Genomic DNA, 22,749 nt, shown 5'->3' on the forward strand with positions numbered 1-22,749 from the left:
TTTTTATTTTGGAAAAAAATAAACACTTTGTTTTTTTATTTGGGGTATAAGTAACTGAGGAGGGATCAGGAAAAGAATGTGGGAGAGGGGAGGAGAGTGGGGAGAGAAGTAGGAGGGGGGATGAGAACCTTGGAGGGGGAGGAGGGAGCTGGAAGGGGGCGAAGGGGTGAGAAGAGGTTCAGGGCTGGGACTGGGAGTGGTGCCTGGCTCTGGTGCAGGGACCTCGGCGGCTACAGAGTGGGAGGAGGTCTAGGGGGAGAAGGAAGAGCAGGAGCTATGGTTGGACCTAGGTGGAACAGGAGCAGGAGCAGGAGCAGGAGCAGGTACCATGCCGACAGTGAGCGCTTGAACTGCCATGCGCATGGTGCGGCCCTGTTCCAGCAACTCCCTTCAGGTCTCTTGCCACACCCGGATGTCCTCCTTCAGTCTCTGGTCCTGCAGGGATCGGAGTGCAGAGATGTGCTCCTGCATGAGTTCTTTCTGGTTCTCCAGCGCCTGTGGGTCATCTGGTGTCGGGAGTCTGGCCCAGGTGGTGTCAACCTCCCCGCTCTCGCAGCCTGTCTGGCTGTGGAGAACAGAGAGATGGTCAGTCATCCCAAGAGACAGGGTGCCTGAAGCCTTACCCTCATCTGTGAGCTGAGACCAACAGTTCTCGGGTCAGATGAAGGTGATGTGCTTTGAGCCAGGCCATTTGTGGCCTGGACAGTGGGCCCTTTCCTGCAGGGTACATCTGCCAATATAATATATGCCATCATGTGCCGGCAATGTCCCTCTGTCATATACATTAGCCAAACTGGATAGTCCCTATGTAAAAGAATAAACGGACACAAATCAGATATCAAGAATGGTAACATACAAAAACCTGTAGGAGAACACTTCAATCTCCCTGGACACACAGTAGCAGATTTAAAAGTAGCCATCCTGTAAAAAAAAAAAAAAAGCTTCAAAAACAGACTTCAAAGAGAAACTGCAGAGCTATAATTCATTTGCAAACTTGACACTATCAATTTAGTATTAAACAAAGACTGTGAATGGTTAGACAACTACAAAAGCAGTTTCTCCTATCTTGGTGTTCACACCTCCACATCAGCTGCTAGAAGTGGGCCACATCCTCCCTGAGGGTATGTCTACACTACAAAGTTAATTTGAACTAACAGACGTTAGTTCGAATTAACTTTCATAGGCGCTACACATACAAACTGTTAGTTCGAACTTAATTCGAACTAGCGGAGCGCTTAATTCGAACTAGGTAAACCTCATTCTAAGAGGACTAATGCCTAGTTCGAATTAAGTAGTTCGAATTAAGGGCTGTGTAGCCACTTAATTCGAACTAGTGGGAGGCTAGCCCTTCCCAGCTTGCCCTCGTGGCCACTCTGGGCCAAACCAGGAAAACTCTTCTGTCCGCCTCCCGGCCCCGGAGCCCTTAAAGGGCCATGGTCTGGCTACAGTGCTCGTGCCAGTTGCAAGCCTGCCAGCACCCAGCCAGCAGACCCGGCACCTGGCACGGGATGAGCCATCCACCCGCTGCCACCCAGCCCTCCCCCTCTTCCCGGGACCAGGCTGGCGTCTCCCAGGAGCCTGCCTGGGGCCACAAGAGGTGGGCACCCACCTGGTCAAGTGCGGAGATTGTGGACCTCATCGAGGTTTGGGGGGAAGCCTCCAACCTCCACGATTTCCGCACTAGCTACAGGAATGCAGCTGTCTGCGGCCGTCTACAGCCGCATGGCTGACAGCCTGGCCACCAGAGGCCACATGCAGACCCGGGAGCAGGTCCGCTGCAAAATTAAGGACCTGTGGCAGTCTTACTCCAGGGCCTGCCAGCCAGGGGCCGACCCGGAGACCTGCCCCGACTTTGAGGCCCTGGACTACATCCTGGGGGCTTACGCCGTCCATGCCCCCCGGGTGGTGATCGACCCCAGGGCAGAGGGCCCCGTCCGTGATACAGAGGAGGAGGAGGAGGACGCCAAGAGCCAGGAGCCTGCCCAGGACCCAGGACTCCCGAGGCATCCCACAGAGCACATCGACTGTGTCGTCCGAGGTCAAGGAGGGCTCCGCATGTGAGTGCCATCATGCTCCCCTTATGTGTACACGGGAGTGGGGAGAGAGGAGTCCAGGGACCGTGCGCCTGGGCCTTGCCCACCATGGAGCAGCAGCTGGGTGTCATGCAGGGGCCCTGGCCTTGCAGAGGGGGGCTGGGTTTCACCCACCTTGTCCCCAGGGAGAATTGACCACTGCTCTTGTTTCACCACAGGTGCAGCACCTGGGACTGCAGGGCGCACCACCTCACCTGCAACAGCCACCCGAACTCCTCCACCAGGAACCATGAGGAGTACCAGCGGCGGCACCTGCGGCTCCTGGAGCACTAGCTCCGCACCCAGGACCACTGGGTCCGGGAGGACCTGCGGCTGCGGCAGCAGAGTTTGGAGGCGCTGGAGGAGCAGGGCCGTGCACTCAGAGGCCACCTCTAGACCTTGGTGGTCAGGTTCCTGCCTCCTCCTGCTCCAGCCCCTGTGGTCGTCCCAGCTCCCCCTCCTGCTTCCTCCGCACCCCCCGTCCCTCCTGCCCCATCCTCCACTCCCCCCGATGCTCCCGCACCCGCAGTGCTGCGAGACGAGAGAGCCAGCAGGACGCCCAAGCCTGAGCTTTCCCTTCCCTTCCTCCCCCTTCTAGCTCCCTCCTCCCAGGTTTTCCCCTCCCCTCTCCCATCCTCATTTCTCCATCCCCCCACCCCAGTTATGTAAAATAAAATATATGTTGGTTGTCAAAACAGGTGTGTTTATTTGACATTAGGAAGGGGGGCTAGGGATGGGAAAGGGGAAGGAGGAGAGGGTGGAAGAAGGCCCCAGTGGGGCATGCAGGGAGAATTCAGTCCTCCTCCTCCACTTGGAAGCTCTCCTGCAGGGCTTCCCAGATCCGGATGGCCACCTGCTGGGCCTCCCGGATGGCGGTGGTGCGGGGCTGTGCATAGCGGCTAGCCATGCGCTCAGCCTCAGCCATCCAGGCTGGCAGGAAAGCCTCCCCCTTCCGCTCTCACAAATTGTGCAGCACACAACAATCTGCCACTACGGGAGGGATATTGTGCTCGGCGAGGTTGAGGCGGGTGAGGAGGAACCTAAATCGTGCTTTCAATCATCCAAAGGCCCCCTCCGCCACAATGCGGGCCCTGGTGAGCCTGGCATTGAAGGCCTGGCGGGAGGGGTTGAGGTGCCCCGTGTATGGCTTCATGAGCCAGGGCTGTAGGGGGTAGGCCACTTCCCCCACCAGGCACACGGGCATGTCCACATCCCCAACCCTGATGTGGCAGTCGGGGAAGAAGGTCCCGGTGTGCAGCCTCTGCCAGACGGAGGAGTTGCAGAACACCCTGGCGTCGTGTGCCTTGCCGGACCAGCCCACATTAATGTCCGGGAACTGGCCCCGGTGGTCACACGTGGCCTGCAGGAGCACGAAGAAGTACCCCTTCCTGTTGATGTACTGGGAGGCTTGGTGTTCAGGGGCATGGATGAGGATGTGCGTCCCGTTGATGGCCCCGCTACAGTTGGGGAAGCCGAAGACGCTGAACCCCCAGATGACGGTGTCTGGGTCGGCGAGTCGGACCACCCTGTGGAGCAGCACCCTGTTGATGGTCTTGATCACCTGCAGAGAGACACAGCAAACCGCGAATCACTGGGGCGCCCGGGTGGCTGGGAATGTTCGTTCCCTGGCACTGCCACGCGCCCCACTCCCAGAAGCAACCCCCACGGGCAGTGTGTAGTACAGCCGGGACAGACCGAACCCTCCTGTGTGGGGCACTGTCGCCTCCTCCCCCTCTCCCATTTTCCCTGGGGTGGCCCATCCCCTCCTTGCAGCCGCCCTCCCCACTGGCCCAATGGCCAGTGAGTGCCGTACCCGCGTGAGCACTGCTCCAACGGTGGATCTCCCCATGCTGAACTGGTTCCCGATGGATCGGTAGCTGTCCGGCGTGGAGAGCTTCCTGAGGGCGATGGCCACACACTTCTGGAAGGGGATGGCGGGCCTCATGCGAGTATCCTGTCACTGCAGAGCAGGGGCGAGCCACTCGCAAAGCTCCAGGAAGGTGTCCCTCTTCATCCTGAAGTTCCGGGTCCACTGTCTGTCTCCCCAGTGCTCCAGGACGATGCGGTCCCACCAGTCTGATAAACTGTAACTCTGGCAGCCCAGCAAAGACATTACCTTGGGGGCCAGTTTCCCAGATAACAATCTTGTAGGACAGAAAGGCTGTGAGTTTCAAATGTTCAGCAAGATATTAGTATCCCTCAAAACCTTACAATGAAGCTACATCTACACTATGGCAATTTTGCAGAAGAGGAAATGCAAATGAAGTGCTCATTTGCAAATCTCACGCTCTCATTTGCATATTCTCTTCCGATCCTTTTTGCGGAAGAAGTTTTTGTGGAAAAAAACCACAGTGTAGATGGGGCCATTTTTTGGAAAAAAACCCTTTTGCACAAGATCCCTTATTCCTCAAAAAATAAAGTTTATGGGATCTTGGGCAAAAGTTTTTTTTTTTTCCAAAAAATGGCCCCATCTACACTGCTTTTTTTTCTGGGAAAAACCTCTTCCCCAAAAAGGATCGAAAGAGAATATGCAAATGAGAGCACGAGATTTGCAAATGAGCACTTTATTTGCATTTCCTCTTCCGCAAAACTGCCATAGTGTAGACGTAGTCTGAGAGTAACTGATTTGTTCAAAAGTAACAGAGAAATAGCCGTGTTAGTTTGATCTTGATAAAACAAAAAAAAGTCGTGTTGCACTTTATTAGGTGATGAGCTTTCGTGGGGCAGACCCACTTCTTCAGATCATATTCTGAAAGTGAATATGCATGATCATTATGTAATAGAGGGATACAATGAAAAAGTAAACAAAATATACAGTAATGAATCAGATACATAGCATAGACGGTGAGGACGGGGAGGGAGGGGTGACAAGGAAGGAGGAAATTGCTTATTGTAAGTGTCAATTAAGTGGCTTATCTGGAGTTACTACAATTATCAAAAGGTGGGGAGGCTGTCTTTGTAATGTATAAGGTAATTATCATCTAAATTAAGGCTCATTCGCAACGTGTTGAATTTTAGCATAAAAAAGAGTTCTGAAGTCTCTCTTTGTAATCTGCTGTTAAAGTCTCTTTGTAGTCAGACACATGTTGTTAGTCTACATTTTAATCAAACTGGCCATTCCCTTAAAGACCTCAGTATACCTTCCTAGACAGTCATTTCCCATTTTGTATGTGTGAAACTGATTGTTCCTTCCTAAGTGGAATACTTTGCATTTATCCTTATTGACATTCATTCTATTTACATCAGACCATGTCTCCAATTTGTCCAGATTATTTTGAATTATAATCCTATCCTTCAATGAACTTGGAACCCCTCTCATTTTGGTATCATCCACAAACTTCATTAGTGTACTCCTTATATTATTATCTAAATAATTGATATTTAGATATTGAACAGAACTGGACCCAGAGGTGATCCCTGTGAAAACCAACTTGTTATGCCCTTCCAGCATGACCATGAACCATTGAGAATTACTCTCTTGGAATTGTTATTCAATCAGTTAGCACCTTACAATAGCTCCATCTACATTGCATTTTCCTAGTTTGTTAATGAGAAGGTCATAAACAACAGTATCAAATGCTTTACTAAAGTCTAGATATCTACCACTACCACTTCCTCCTTATCCACAGGGATTGTTATTCTGTCAAAGAAAGATATCAGGTTGGTTCAACATAATTTGGTTACAAATCTATGCTGATTGTTGCTTGTTACCTTATTATCTTCAAGATCTTTGAAAATGGAGTCTTTAATTATTTGCTGCATTATTTTTCTTGGTACAGAAGTTAAACTGACTGGTCTATAATTCCCTGGGTTATCCTTATTTCTCTTTTTATAGAGTGGCACTGCTTTAGCCCTTTTCTAGTCTTCCGCAAACTCTCACATATTTCATGACTTTTCAAAGATAAGAGCTCAGATATCTCCTCAATCAACTCTTTCAGTATTCTAGGATGGATTTCACTAGGCACTGATTACTTAAAGACATCTAACTTGTCTAATTTGTAACTTGTCCTTTCCCTATTTTAGCTTCTACATTTGAGAAGCTGTTGTTTATTTTTTGATGCAGATGAATTTGTTATGTAAAATTACTAGACTGACCCCTTCTCTGGCTGAGGTTTCTCATAGCTCTTCTGCCAGAAGAGAAGGTTGTTCCCAGTGCAGTGGGGAGGAGGGATGTGATTGAAAAGAGAAACCAGAGGGTATTATGATCATTTTTATTTAATAGTTATGATTTCAAGCTTCTAGTATTAAAATACATCCCATCCTATGACACTGGAAAAAGAAACCACAAAAGGGGAAGTATATAAACTATGGGTTTTATTGGTTTTAATCTTAATTTACACACAACAATCTGAATAGAGTTTATTTTACATGATTGCACTACTTATAGCATTCCACTTTATAAACATGTCAAGTACATAGCTGTGCTTCACAAAAAACTAGAAATGTAATTTCCCCTCTATGTATAGACATGAGATTGACAGCTGGCTTTCCCTATGGTTTGCCCGTATGACTTCAGTTCAGAACATGTGTAGGCTACATGCCGTGTGCGTCATTCTGAATACCTCCTGCGTAAAGAGATTCCATTACTCATGAACTGGCCAGTTATCTAGAGGCCCAGAAAAGGTTTTTGGGGCTATGAATGTAGGTGGGGGTGGAAGTATGTTTAGATCATTGTCAAGGAGAACTGTATTTGATATGCCATAGTGTGCAGTAAGTACAGCTTGCTGGTCTCTCAAATTCTTAGCGTTTAGATGAGAGCTGGAATACTTTCAGGCATTACACACTCTGACTAAGAGATTTTCTGTCCTCACATAACCTTCCCCTTCTCCAAATAATAGTTCAGCCTCACAGCAGGGAATGAATTTAAAGACTGCACATCATGTGATAATGGTAAAGCTCTCATAACAGTCATCATATTTATTAGTTTTAAAATCAGCCCCTTTGTCATAGATAATAGTTTACAGCTGCAGTGGAATAGAGGCAAATTGCTGTGTGTCAGACTAAATGCAATTAAGATACACTGGCAAGAATGACATGCTTAGTTTTTCAGATCTATTGGTAATAACGCTTGTCATCAGTTCCTGGCCACATCTTTGGACTGCTGAGTCCAGTAAACGATCCTGCAAATAAAATAATCTTGACCACATGGACATCTGAAGAAAAAGTCTTCAAGGGCCTTTTCAAGGCAATTCCCCTAGAAATCCCTGGGATAAATTTATTAGTGACTTTAATTATGGTACATGATAAATTGCAAATGAGGTGCAAATCAATAAACATTTCTATTCTCAAGACAGAACAAGAGTAAGAAAAGCCTAGTTTAAGGGACACAAAGACACATTCAGTGCCAATTTACACACTGTTAGTTGTAAGGTAGGACTTGCAATAAATTGGACTTGCAATAATAGGACTTGCATTAAATAAATGTAATTTCCCCTTCGGCACCAGATTGTGAAGTAGTCATAAGGGCTCCTTGTTTAAGCACAGGGACTTACTGGGGGTAGGCGAGAGAATTCTTAAACTGTACTTTGACTATTCTGGGTTGTGAAGCAGCCCACAGACAGTCATGCTACTCTGTTGTGGTTTACAACAGCCCCATTGAATGGCATGAATAGAGGGCTAGCCTGTGCCTTTCAGGTAGAGCATTGAGGATGGTGAACAATGCCAAAGGAACTACAGATTGCCACCTCTTGGTTCCCATGGTAGCCCAGGAAAGGCATGAACTACTTATTGTAAAATTGTCCACATACAGATAGACTTGCTGGCCTTGGTAAACCTTTGGTTCACTCTGTGTCTTTTTTTAATCGATGAGATGGACTTCTCTAGTCTCAAGACGCTATTGTAAGAAGGAAATACATAGTTAGGTTTCGGCATAACTTTGAAATGGACATGATACCCCAGTTCAAAAACTTCTAGAACCCGATGAGCCAAAGAAATGGCTTGCTAGGCCTTAAAAATGTGAGACAAATGGTGCCTAAAAGATGAGGTAACAAAGGAAGACAGACAAGGATTTGGATACTCCAAACCTAGTTCTGGGTCCTCTGCTGCTTCCTCTGAATAGTTAGCTAGATGCAACCTTGCCAATAACTGAGGAGGCTAAGGAGGAAGAGGCTTTCCAAGTTGTGTGAGTATCCAGGTCCAAAGGAGGACAGTTGTAATTGTCCCTTATGGAATCAAAATAAGTGTTTCTTATGGGAAACAGCCTGAATCAAGACCCAGAAACCTGACTGGCTTTGGGATTTGTAGGTATCTTTTCCAAGATCTAGACTGTCTTGGAGCTGAAGGAGTGTTTGCCTTCAAAAAAGCAAATTCATAACTTTAGCTTAGACCGTAGAGAAATGATCAGAATTCTTGAGCCAAAAATGTCTTCTAACGGAGACAGCTGTAGCCAAAGTCCTAGCAGTGGTGTCCAAAATTGCAAAATATACTCTCAGGAAATGTTTAGACGCCTCCTGGCCTTTCTTGAATTCCTCCTGAAATTCCAGGTTTTGTTTTCAGTAATGTGGTAGATGCAAGAAAGAGGCAGTTTTGGAGTAGAGTGAAAAATAGTGTCTGGCCATAACTGCCTAATAATTGGCAGCTCTCAACATCAAGTCAGCCAAAGAAATAAACCTTTATTCCAGACACAGTCATTTATTTGATGACACCTTCCCAGCTTTAGGCTTCTTATTTTCATCAGAAGTCCCAAACAAGTGATCTCAGAGTGGGATTCTGGAAAAATAAATCAGATCCTTCCTTGGAGAGCAGATATAAAGAACCAAATTTCTTTGAGAAAGAAATAGAGGCAGGATTGCTGCAGGCCTCTTTAACCAGTTTTTACAAACCCAACAAATCCTCAGTGACATTATTGTTTAATTTCTCTACAATATCAATAGTTTGTTTGGTTTCCTAGGCAAAGCTGTTAAGTGAATATCAAGAGCCATGGATACACAATTTGCCTGATTATAAAAGTCACTGGCTTCATTCAGAAGACAGGAGGAAGCATTGAAGACAATTTCAAGCTGGAGATGAGATACAGAAAGGTGGATTATCCCATCAGTTCTTACTCAGAGACAGAGAAAAGGGGGCGGAGCCTTTTCCTTGTTTGAAGGAGGTGACTTCGTGTAGAGGGAGAAGGAATCTGTGGTCTCTTGTCAACAAGCCTCATTGAAAATACTAGTAATGCTGAAGACAAAGGACTATAGTCCTGAAGATCCCATGGCATATCATCCCAATGATCAGGAAAATATGAGCCAGACCATTGTGAAAGGGAGGGTATGTATAATTTAGGGTTATGGACTCCCACAGAGGAGCTCTTTGGAGGCAGCATCATAAAGGAGAATGCATTTGGGTTTTTTGCTGCCATTAAAATAAAGGCAAGTATTTAGATTTTCCAGGTTATAGTCATTTTGGTGGAGGCCTCCATAAAACTGAGCTGCATGCTCTGCAGGCAGTCTCATTAGCCACTGTTCCCCTCACTGTGTCTTTTTTATTAAAAGAAAATGTAAAGCAACCTCCACAAAGTAGAAGAAATAGAATAGATAAAAGTACAGAATAAACAGAGATCCATGGATCTATTTTAGACCCCAATGCTACTCCTGAGCTACATGCAAGTGAAGGAAAATAGAACACTGACAAATTAATCAGGCTGATGGAGTTAACATGGTCTAAATGGAGCTAGGTGATGAGGTCTACCTATAAGGTTGAAAGTCTGGTTTGATTGAAAATGCTTAATGGCTAATAAAGCCCAGCTGAGGAAGAAGTGGGGTAAGATATAAAACCAGGAAGTTTGCCATGGATAGGGGCTGAAGTGAGGGAGCTTGAATCTAATCTTTGGACATTAGAGAGGGCAAAGAGGAAACCCAGGAGGAGTGTGGAAACTGAGGATCCAGACCCTGCAGGAAAGGTTTACCAAGAAGCATGAAAGAGTCAGAGTAAGAAAAGGTTCAGGGAACCCACAGCAAAATGGGATGTTGCAGACCATAGCAGCTGATTAGATGGTCCCTGAGCTCGAACCTGGAGTAAACTGGCATAGTTTGGTCAATAGTCTGTCTGAAAGAGGAAAGTACATAGTGTCCTGGATTGAAGGCCAAGCCATGAAGAGAACTCTTAAGCTAGAGAGAGGGGCTTTTGAGTGCATGAGCAAGCAATATAAGGGGGCATTGGACCTGCAAGTACAGCCAGGAGGTGTTGTCTTACTGGTGAGTCAACGCCATTACAAGCATATTTTCCATTTTTTCCTTCAAGTCATTAAAGCAAATATTGACTAGTAGCAAACCTGGGACTAAGCTCTGTGGAACACCACTAGACATATCTCCCATTTTGATAGTAAACCATCAGTGACTACTAATTGAACCTGTTTTGCATCCACTTTATAGTAACTTCCTCTGGACCACATTTCCCTAGTTTGGTTATGAGACTGTCACGTGGGGCATGTCAAAATCCTTACTAAAATTATTTTTATTACAGCTACTAGGCCAGGAATTCTGTCAAAAAAGGAAATTAGTTTAGTTGAGCATGATTTGTTCTTGACAAATCCATGTGAGCTATTACTTAACCCTATTATCCTGTAGGATAATTTGTTGTATTATTCTGGGTATCACTGTCAAGGTGGATTGATCTCAGTCATAGTGACTTGTTCCCCTTTTGAAAGGTGTGCATGGGTAGCATGTACAAGAGGCTTGGAGAGGCGCAGCCTCCTTTAAAAATGCTTACTATGCAAGGGGCAAGAAATGCTGGATGTGATGTGGGTCACTTCTCTGTAGAGGCACACTGGTCTGCTGCCTTTAGAGCGCTGAGACCAAACTTCCTAGAAGTGGGATGCAGGCGGAGTCCCGTGGCTGGGCCAGCCAGTGAGAGTCTGTTCAAGCTGATGCTGGAGCAACTAGATGGACCATTGGTCTGACCCAGTATGGCTGTCCTAATGTTCCTAGTGGAAAGCTGGGATTGACAAGAGTGTACAAACTGGAACAGTCAACTAATGCTCAAAAAGGGATGTGTGGGTAGATATACAACTTTTATAGAGTGGCTGTGTGGAGGTAAGGGTTTTGGAAAACAGGAGTTACTGTGTTAAAGATCCCAAAGGCTGCCAAACTGAGACAAAGGCCTTCATAGGAATGCTAGGCAAGTGGGCAAAAGTTGGAAGATATAGACTAGGGTTCCAAAATAAAGAGCTTGACCCATGATAACTTGTGGGCGACTTTTTAAATTTCATCCTTCATGTTGTTTTCAGCAAGTTGTCAAGAATAAATATTTTTATTTAAAATCACTACTGAGATATTTATGATGATCACTACTGAGATATTTACGCCTATAGGAGTATTTACTGTAGCCATAAAGGACAAATCTTTGTGGCTTTATGTGACCCAGAATTTGAAAGAGGACATGGCTTCAGAGTTCTCATTCTTCAGTGAAAAGTAAAAATTTAAGACATTTATTAGCATGGATTGGCAAATACTGAGACATTGTTATGCTGATGCAGAAATATCATTCAGGCAGAAATCAAGTAAATTTCATTCTAGGATGCATTTTTCAAATGGGTTTTAAATAGAAAAATATCAGCTCTTAGATCCAACTGAATTAATTCACGTGTTCTGGTTCTGTTGGTAAATGTGGTCTTGGGAGGTGAAATTATGGTTTCTGAAGGATTTATTAATAACATTTTAATCCTCTTTATATTAGTTTTCTGTGCATTTACTGTAAAAACTGAGTAAAGTTTGCTTTTCCCCATTCCAACAAAACCACCTTTCCTTGAGTATAAATGACATGCATACTTGTGAAAATCTGAAATTAATAAGTGGTACAAAGGAAAAGTGGTATTCGAGATTCTTCTCAAACATCTATCTATATCTTTTTATCTTTGAGAGTTTGTGTGTCTGCCTATGAGTCCATTTGTTCAAGAACTCCTCCTAAATTATAAGAGCTACGGCCAACAAATTTGGTATGTAGCTTTCTTTTACCTGAACTTAAAGCGAGGTCAGGGTTTGGCTGTGTTAGGAAAATGGGAAGAGCCTAGAATGGGAATGTTTTTCAGAACATGGAAAGGGAGCCGGGAAAAGAGGAAGAATGCTAAATTGCAGAGTGACCATTGGGGGCAGCGAACGCTGGGGACAGCTGCAGAGTAACCACTGGGGGTAGCCACACCAGAAGAAGACTGGTTAGTTGGGGACTGGGTAAGTGGTCTCCCTACTCCAAGCAGTACTGGATGAGAGTGGGGAGCCCCTCTGCCTATCAGCCCCCTGTCTTTGACCCCTCTGGACCACTCCAAGATTAGGAAGCATAGGCCGGCCCCATCCAGGAGACACCCCCTAGGATATGCCCCCTCATAAGAGTCTTGGAATTGGGCCTGGACCCCTCCTCCAACACAGAGGCCCCCTCCCAAGGAGAAGCTGGGGCCAGGAACCATGGCCCGACCACGGACAGGCTGCAGAATCAGAAGGCGGAGCAGCTGGAGGTTGCTGCCAGCCCACAAAGCCTCACCCCTCCTCCCCAATGGACAGGCTGCAGACTGGGTGAAGGGAAGCTAGAGGCCAAGACCAGACTCCCCATCACTGCCTCCCTGGACAAGCTGCAGGGTGGAGAGGTAGCTGAAGGCCAGGGCTGCCTTTAGAGCCTCACCCCCTCCTCCCTGGAATAACTTCAGGGCAGAGGCAGGCCGCTGGATGCCAGGGCCAGCCCTTGGAGCCCTGCCTATCCCCTGGACAGGCTGGATACAGGGGGGCAGGGCGCAGGAGGCCGAGGATAGCTCACAGAGCTCCGCTCCCCCACCCTGAACAAGCTGGAGGCAGGGATGGCCCACACAGTCCCAGCCCTCCTGGGAAGAACTGCTGGCTGAAGACATAAGAATGGCCAACAGTCCATCTAGCCCAGTATCCTGTCTTCCAACAGTGGCCCATGCCACATCCCCCAGAGGGAGTGAACGGAACAGGTAATCATCAAGTGATCTCTCTCCTGTCACCCATTTCCAGCCTCTGACAAACCTGCTAGGACACAAACCCTCCTCATCCTGGCTAAAAAGTATTAGTGTAGCCTCAGCCCCCAGGAGGAGTCACCAGCCAGAGAGCATAGTCACTGCCACTCAGAAGGACTACTGCTTCAGCAGCGCCACTCTTGCTGCCTCGGGCAGCTCCAGTAAGTCCCCTTTTCCCGGCCTCCCAACCTGCTGCCCTGGGCCCCCTGTTCTGAGTCCTGCACCTCCCACCCTGCGCCCTCACTCCTGCATCTCCATCCCCTATTCTGAGCCTTCCATCTGCTTTGCCCTGCTTTGAGCTAACAGCCTGTGCCCAGAACACCCAATCTTCTGCCCTCACTCCAGCACCCTCCACACCCTACCCTTAGCGCCCCCAACTCTCCCATCTCCCTGCTCTCACTTCTTCCCCACCGTGACCCTGCTACCCTCTGCCCTAACTCTAGCCCCCCAACCCCTTCCCTCAGTCCCACCATACCTGGACTCCGGCCTTGACTTCTGTACCCCACCCTCTATCATGACCAAAACCTGTGCATTTATTCCAACACTTTTTATCTATTGCTCTGAGTCCCTCTAACCCTCCCATCCCCTTGCCCTCACTCCTGCACTCCACCCCTTTTTAGTCTAGCAAAAGACAGAAAAACTGCAAATATTGTCTACCAACAAGTTTTATCTAATGCCTGGATCGCTTTCCTTCTTTTATTAAGGCACGCTTCATTTTACCTTCATTTTTGAAAAATACAATCATTTAAATAAAGCATGTACATTTTCCTTTTATTTTGCAAAACAATCCCAACCCTCCTCCTCATTATTTTATATAAAGACCCAACCAGCACCTAGGGTTGCCAGATGTCCAGTATTCAACTAGACAGTCCATTTTTTGTGCCCTGTGACCAGTAAAAAATTCAGAAAATACTGGACATGTGCAAAATCCGGTATTTTCTGCTTTTCCTTCTGGGCGCCTGACAGAAGCCTGGCGGGGGCGGGGAGAGTGGCTGGGGAGGCAGGGCCGCGATTGGCGCTGGGAGCCCTCAGCTGGTTGCAGCTGCTTGCATCTGACGTAGAAGTGACGCCTTGGGAAGAAGGAGGAGGAGCCCTGTCCGTGCTCCTGAGTTCTGTTCAAGCATGTTGTGCAGCCTTAGTCTGGGGGAGAAGCCTGCAGGTGCTTTGTGGTTGCGTTTAGGCGCCTTCCATTGGCTCTCAGCCAAAACTGACTAGGGTGGAGTTTCTGCTTCTTCCCACTGGGTCACTAAAGACCTGGCTATGGGGAAGACCGGATTCTGCAGGGGAGCAGTTTGGCCCAGCACAGGGGGGGTTAAATGGCAGGTGGCCACCGGCAGCCTGTTAGGGCCAAAAAGGATCAAAAGCAAAGTATTTCTTAAAAGCACCACGCTGCTTTTTTTTGGGGGGGGGGGGGTTTGCTTAACAATTCTTGAGGTCCTTTTTTTTTTTTTTTTTGGCCCAATAACTTTGGTGGTCTCCTTTGTTTTTCTCAACAGACTTTTTCCCCGGTGTTTTTTTTTGGGGGGGGGCGGTGGTGTTTGGTATTTTTTGTTAAATCATCTGGCAACCCTACCAGCACCAGTGCATCTGCTAGTTCTACAGAGACAGGGCATCTTAACATGATGTCCAAGTCTTATACGTCCTTAGTGGACAATTACACACACTTCAATTCCATCAACTAACTTTGGACAGACACAGAGTAAAATTTTCAAAAGGACCCTAGTATTGAGATGTAGGTTCCTAAGGACCAGATTTTTTAAAGGTATCAATGGGAGTTTGTTTCTTAAATAACTTTAAAACATGGCCCTGGAACTCTAAGCCAATTCTGAAAATATGATTTCGACTCTTAAGTCAAATACTTTTGAAAATGTTACCCTAAAGCAATAGTACATATATGGATAGAGTTTACACATCACTAGGGATCCATTTGCTTACAAGAATTTTTACAACTATTGTGGGACAATGGTGTAATACTCAGTTACTTTGACACAGCTGGTGGACTTACATTATGGTTATTGATACAATATCCCAGGGGCATATGCTATTTAATTGTTTTCCAGACATTCTAGTGACTCCTCCCTGGTTTTACTTATGTAACGTTTGGTAATTGTTTGAATGTTGAATTTAATGAGCACAGTTTACAATAATGATAGATTCATATAAGTTAATTCACCAAATAACAAAGACCCTTTTTTAAAAAAAGGAAAATTAGAACAACTGACATTTTCCATGGTTAGTCAAACTTTTTCCATCATAACCTTTTTTGATGAAAAATTGGGTTTTTGAACAATCAAAACTTTTCACTGAAAGTGTTTACTTCCTTGAAAACATACCATTTTTGAAAGCCCCAAATTGCTTTTTTTTTTTTTTTTTTTTTTTAAGAGAGAAAAGTTTGGGTTTGGGTGTCAAATAACAAAAGATTGCATTTTTGATTTTAAAAAAAGTTCTGCAGTGAAAAAAAAAAATCTCATATTCCGACCAGCTCTACTTTATACATATTTGTAACAAAAACAAAAGCACATAAAAGTTTGGTACATATAACTGTTATAGTACAAGGTATGGTAAAAAATGAGTTTTGATAAGAGTCCCTGAGTTTTAACCTGGATCCTCATCCAATATAGTAGGTACAATTTTGTTTTGTAGTTTTGCTTTTGCACACAGACAGTTATTAGTATATTTGCAGCCATTTACTGTAGGTACCTAACTCTGAGGCTGTCTCTACATTGGCTCAATCTTGCACAAAAACAGCTGCTTTTGTGCCAAAACTTGCTACCTGTCTACACTGGCCACGAATTCTTGCGCAAGAAACACTGACGTTCTAATGTATGAAATCAGTGCTTTTTGCACAAGAACTAAGATGCTCCCGCTCAGCAATAAGCCCTCTCGCACAACTGTTCTTGAGCAAGAGGCCAGTGTAGACAGGCAACATGAATTTCTTGCGCAAGAAAGCCCTACAGTTAAAATAGCCATCAGAGCTTTCTTGCACAAGAGAGTGTCTACACTGGCAAGGATGCTTTTGTGCAAAAGCACATCTCTTGCGCAAAGGCACATACCAGTGTAGACGCTGTCTTCTGGAAGAGTTTTTGCACAAGAACTCTTCCGCAAAAGAGTTCTTGAGCAAAATGGTGCCAGTGTAGACGTAGTGAGTGTTGGATGTGATTAGGTGACTATATGGTGCATATGTATCCACAAAAACTGTTCTAGCTATTTTGCACCCTCCTCGAAATTGTGCCTAAATATTGCAGCAGATTTTTTTTTAGGCTGGAATATCCCTTGTCAAAAACCAGTATTGTGAGCAAGACATGAGAAGTCATTCTTCTGCTCTACTCTGCACTGATTAGGCCTTAGTTGGAATATTATGTCCAGTTTTGGGCACCACATTTCAAGAAACATCTGGAGAAATTGGAGACGTTCCAGAGAAGAGCAACAAAAATGATTAAAGGTCTAGAAAACATGAGCTATGAGGGAAGACTGAAATAATTGGGCTTGTTTAGCTTAGAAAAGAGAAGACTGAGAGGGGACATGATAGCAGTTTTCAAGTATCTAAAAGGGTATTATAAGGGGAAGGGAGAAAAATTGTTCTTGGCCTCTAATGATAGGACAAGAAGCAATGGGCTTAAACTGCATCAAGGGAGATTTAGATTGGACATTAGTAAATACTTCCTAACTGTCAGGGTGGTTAAACACTGGAATAAATTGCCTAGGGAGGCTGTGGAATCTCCATCACTGGAGACATTTAAAAGCAAGTTGGATAGTCATCTATCAGGGATGATCTAGATGGTGCTTGGTCCTGCCGTATGGTCAGGGGACTGGACTTGATGACCTCTTGAGGTCCCTTCCAATTCTAGTATTCTATGATTTTATGATTCTTATGAGTTTTCACATGCATGAGCTGGCCAAGAACATGCTTCCCTTGATTCTGTGACTGACTCCTGTTTCAGCTTTAAGTGAGAGGTAGAAAAGTCTCTGCAGCAAATGTTTGTTATTTAATGTCCCTTGCCTGTGGTTAGTTTTTCCTTCTTAACTGTTCTTTGTTCTAGTTTAAAAAATTTTCTTCCAAGTTCTTTGTTCCTATAGTTAGATAGTGGTAGCCTGCACCATGCCCAGCTCCCCAGGTTTTAAGCTCTGTTCCTCATGTAAGGATTCTATTCCTGTGTCAAATGGACACACTCAATGTGTCCGCTTCCTTGGCATGGCATGTTTCACAGAAATTCCCTCACTCTGCTAAATCGAAGGCCAGAGTACTGCATGACAGAGATTTATGCTTTAAGCTGATTCTACTCAAAAAGTCACTAAGACCAGCTTCAGACTCGGGTCAGCAGCACGATAAGCCCCAGGCTGAAAAGGATCAAAAAATCCTGAAAGGAATGTACCTTCTCAGGAGGCTTGGGCACCTAAGCGCTTGTCTCCAGTGCTGACAGCAACTCTGGCACCACAATTAAGTACTTCTGATGCTGCAGGTGTATCCAGCATTGCCAGCACTGCCAAGAAAGCGGGTCATACAAAATCCTGCTCTGAGGCCTCAAGCTTTAAGTTGCGTGACTTGAATGTCACAGCACCTGCTGGCACTGATGTCACTCTGCTATCATCTACTGGAACTGATAGTACTTTGCCGGCACTGCAACTGGCTCCAGTGTCAAGCACTACTTCTGGCACTGCTACAGGCACAGCCACAACACTGAGTACATGTCTCGGCACCAGGTGGCCAGGATATATCATATGGCACCACAAGTGGCATTGGTGCAGTCAACAATGGCACCATTGACACCAGCACAGCAGTACATACAACATAGAGACCTCCTGGTTTCTTCAACTTTCAATTCACCTTTCCTGGGCACCAACATTTCTCCTGGTACTCCAGCACTGAGACTGGATACATTACCAGAGAGATTTTCCAGTGACTCTGATGAGGATGTGGATGTGATGTTTTCTCTTAACAATGCTCCTCCCACTGACTATTCCGTATACTCAGCCAGGACTCATCCTCCACACTCCAAACACTGAAACATGCCACACTGGTATAACAACCCATGGATGCCACCACCCATGCCTTACCCACAGTAGCAGTACCAGAGCCCCTGGCAGCCTCGCCAGAAGCTCCACAAATCCCACATGCGCTCTTCTGTGCTTCAGCTGTTCCCTTCACAGTATTCCTTAGTTCCTCGACATCAACATGCAATACAAGGGGAGCAATCTGATCCTTCATTGGATGCATCGCCTAATACCAATGAATCGTCCTCCCCAGACAAAGTAGGATGCCTCCTACTCCCACAACAGGAGACAATTTCTTACATTTTCAAGATCTTTTTAAATGTGTATCTGCCGAACTCAATATCCCCATACAGTATGTGTCAGAACCAACATGAATTGACTGACATTTTATTAACCCTTTTGACTTCCAAGATAGCTTTACTGATTAATCCTACCATTATGGAGCCAGCAAAGACCATCTAGCAAATACTAGCAATGGCCACTCCAACATTCAAGTGGATTGACAAAAAACATTACGTTCCTCCAAAAGGATCAGAGTTTCATTTTATCCACCCTGCACCAAACTCATTACTAGTGTTAGAAGCCCAGAAGAAGATGAAGCAGCAGCACTTTAGATCAACCCCACCGGATCGGGACAGCAAAAGGCTGGATCTCTTTGGCTGAAAAGTTACATGTTGTCCATGTTACAATTCCTAGTGGCAAATTATACAATGTCAATAAGTCAAGATTAAATTATTTATTTCAGATATTCCTTAGACAAAGAAGCAGCAATTTAAAGTCATGATTATGGTGGGTCATGCAATACCAGGATGATACTCCAAGATGCCCTAGATGTTGCTGACACAGCAGCTCGGTCTACCACAACAGCCATAGTCATAGAAGGGCCTCACGGTTCAGTGCTGCAATCTTCCCTGAGAGATCCAGTCTACTGTAGAAAACCTTCCATTTGATGGGCAGAAACTATCTGCAGCCAACACTAATGAAGTGTTACATTCCATGAAGGATTCTAACGCAATGCTCTAATCTCTTGGTATCCACAATTCTGCAAATACCATAAGAAGACAATATATGCTATACTACAGCCTAGCTCTAGATACCCTCAATAGACTCCTCAATACAACAGGCAAGAGCAGCACCAAAAGAACTTCACAAGAGACTAGGGTCAACAATGATGTCAATCATCTAACAGCTCTCAGCAATTGCAACCTTCTAATAAGCAAATCTGAGTCTTTTGTCGAGAGTTGTGAAAACCTTTTGACCATTTCAGTGCATTCTATACCCTCTAAGCTGTTCTAGCCTGTCTTCTGCCATATTTTAACACCTGGAAAAGGATACCTTCCAATAAATGGGTTCTACAAATAATCAAGCTCAGATGTACTATTCCCTTTATGTTGACACCCTCTTCCCATTCCCCTACCCAGTCCCTCTTCAGGGATCACTCTCATGAGGATCTTCTCCAACAGGAGGTTGGACATCTTTTACAAGTACAAGGGGAAAGGTTTTTATTCCCATTACTTCCACATGGAGAAGTAGAGAAGATGGCTACCCATCCTTGATTTATGAGCATTGAACAAATTCGTTAAGAAGCAAAAGTTTAAGATGGTAACACTTGCCACCATCACAAAGGCATTGGAAAGAGGTGGCTCATTTTTGTCCATCAACTTGCAAGATGTATATTTTCACATTTCCATCCATCCTGCTCATAGACGATTTATTTTAGGTACTCCACACTACCAGTATAAGGTCTTGCCATTTGGCCTTTCAACAGATCTGAGAGTTTTCTCAAAGGTGCTATCAGTCATTACAGCATAACTGCAGAAACAATCTGTAATTATATTTCCTTACCTCGACTACTGTCTCCTCAATGCGTGCTCCGAATCTGATGCTCGATGCTCCCTCTCCATCACAGGAGATGTCTTCTAACCTCTTGGTCTACAGATAAACAAAAACAAGTCACATTTGTTTGCTAATCAAAAGATCCAGTTCATAGGTGCTTACCTTGACTTCGCGTGTACACTCACTTCCCTTCCTAATGGAGCATTTTCACAAAATCATGGACTTGGTCATGACTCTACAGTCCTCTCTCAAAATTACAGCCAAGACTGCCTTCAACTATTGAGTCATATGGCAGTTTGCAACTTCATGGTAAAATGCTAATTTGCCCATGAGGTATCTGTAGGGGTGGCTCAGGGCAATCTACAAGCCATACGTCCACCTATTATCAAAGTCCCTCATCATCCCACCCTCAGTAAGGAAGTCTTCTCTCTGGTGGTTGACACAGAAAGATCTGTGTTCTGGCATTCTGTTCCTTACAGCAGAACCATCCATTTCCATGACGACAGATGCATCCATTATTGGATGGCACATACACTTGCATCATCACATGGCTCAGGATTGTGGTCCAACAAAGAGAGGTCTTCACATCAATGTACTAGAACTGCGGGTGGTAAGATATGCTGTGAACTATTTCTCCCTTTAATCAACAAAATCCTGTGAGACTAAACGTAGACAATGTTGCTGAAATGTTTTATACAAACTGTCAGAGTGGAGCCAGATCACACTCACCGTGTATGGAAGCAATCACCCTTTGGACTTGGTGCCTGAAATACAGCATATATAATCACTGTTGTGCGCCTTCCTGGCCACCTCAGTAACACAGCTGATGCTCTAAGCAGGACGCTGCCCACGAAACTCAAGTGGCAACTCAACCCAGCTATCCATGTGTGGATTTTTCCAACGGTGGGGTCACCCCACCATAAACCCCTTTGCCACCCAGAACAACAAAAACTGTCTGCATTTTTGCTCCAGACCTAGCATAGGGAGGGGATGCTTTCCTGGTCAAGTGATCGCTTCAATTCCTATACACTTTCCTCCCATACCTCTCATCAACATGGTTGTGATCAAGGCGCAAACGGAGAAGGCACAATTAATTCTGATAGCACCTTTTTGGCCATGGCAACCTTGGTTCCCTTTCTGCTCAAAATGGCTTACATACCACCAACTCCCCTGCCTTGCAACCTTGATCTCCTTTATCAGCCCTGAAATATGGACATCCATCCCAATCTCCATGTGCTGAATCTGAATTCTTGGCTCCTCAGTGGTTTTCCGCACAAGAGTTAGCGTGCTCTGCACAGGTTCAATGCGTCCTCTTGCACAGCAGAGCCCAAAACACTCGTAAAATATACCTTCAGAAGTGGAAAAGATTTTCAGTATGGTGGGCACATTGTCATGCTATCCTGTCCGCATCCCCATTGCCTCTAATTTTGGACTATTTGTTGCACCTTAAACAAGTTGGCCTTGTGCTGTGTTCCATCAAGGTACACCTTGCTGCTCTTACCACTTTTCACCTCAAAATAGATACCTCAGTATTTGCACGTCCTCTCACTAAGACATTCATCAAAGGCCTACAAGTGCTTTATCCCGATGTGACCTCTCCAGCACATTTTTGAGATCTCCACCTGGTTTTAAATAGTCTCACCAGACCCCCATTTGAGCCAATGGCCACCTGCTCTCTGTGCACCTTTTAATTAAACAACCTTTCTCATAGCCATTACATTGGCCAGATGGGTGGGAGAAATTGCCACACTCATGGCAGACCCCCATACCACCTTTTTCAAAGACAAGGTGACTTTACACAGTAATCCCAAGTTTTTACCAAAGGTACGATCATCCTTTCATTTGAATCAGACTATACACATCTCTACATTTTTTTCCAAAACTCCACACTAACTCATTTGAATCAAATATGCACACTCTTGATTACGCAGGGCACTTTCTTTTTATATACAATGCGCAAGGTCATTCTGGTCCTCTCCTAGACTGTTGTCTCCATAGCGAATCACAAGAAAGATGAAGCCATCTCAACTCAGTGACTCTTTCACTGGATTTCAGACTGTATAAGACTTTGCTATTCTTTATCAGGTGCTAATACTCCTGACAGGGTATATTGAACTAGAGCCATGTCTACCTCAGTGACATGTCTACAAAAGGTACCTGTAGCAGATATTTACACAGCCACTACTTTGTCATAGGGATGATTCCAGCCATCCTAATCTTTTCAGCTGTCCTTTAGCGATGACTGGAAGGGTTAATCAATAAGAACAGTACTAGGAATTTGAGTTGTTTTGGAAATCAGAAGCAAACTTAAGCCTGGGATTTAGAGCTGTGGTTAGGGTGTGTGTGTGAAAGAGAGGGAGAGTATATGTGTGTATGCACGTATGCCACAAAACTGGGCTCTGAATAAACGGTAAATTTATTGGGCTCTGAATAAACTGTAAATTTAATCTTTATTGAAATGCCCATGGGATTATCTGCCAGACTTCTGGAATCTATTTCTCCAATCACAGGCCCACTGACAGAGGGGGGAAAGGGACAATTGTCCTGGGGCCTAGTGATTCAATGGGACCTGGGGCTCCCAGTTGCCACTGTTGCTATTGGTGAAGTGGCAGCAGCTAGATCCCCGGGCTCTTTAAATTGCTGCGGAAGCATTGCTCTGTGCACTCTACACAGCTCTGAGGGCTGGGGAGGGGACAGTGTCATGCTCTGGATGGCATAAATGGCTGGCTGCTCTGTACCTGCCCTTCTACCCAATGCCCTGCCCCTTCCAGGGCCTCAAGTCAGCCCCGCATCCACACCTCCTTGTCCAGGGATCTGCAGAAGCTGTTGATTTCTCTGCCCAATCCAGTTCTGCTTAGTGTACTATTTTGCAACTTCATAACAAAACTCTGGATTTACTCTGTA

General features: G+C 45.4%; 1 long non-coding RNA gene across 3 annotated transcripts; it reads right to left on the minus strand.

The window, feature by feature from the left end:
* Positions 1-473: 473 nt before the first annotated feature.
* On the minus strand, positions 474-20,168 carry LOC112545274 (uncharacterized). 3 transcript variants are annotated; one of them, XR_012903297.1, is made up of 4 exons: positions 20,031-20,168; positions 19,855-19,941; positions 857-921; positions 474-565 (listed from the first exon to the last, which is right to left on the minus strand). It is a non-coding gene; the product is annotated as an uncharacterized LOC112545274 (long non-coding RNA). The 3 variants fall into 3 exon arrangements; XR_012903298.1 differs by having other exon boundaries at positions 20,008-20,144; XR_003088738.2 differs by lacking the exon at positions 857-921 and having other exon boundaries at positions 20,008-20,144.
* Between the last annotated feature and the right edge of the window lie 2,581 nt (positions 20,169-22,749).

This window comes from Pelodiscus sinensis, chromosome 4 (genome assembly GCF_049634645.1).
Source record: "Pelodiscus sinensis isolate JC-2024 chromosome 4, ASM4963464v1, whole genome shotgun sequence".
Lineage (NCBI taxonomy): Eukaryota > Metazoa > Chordata > Testudines > Trionychidae > Pelodiscus > Pelodiscus sinensis.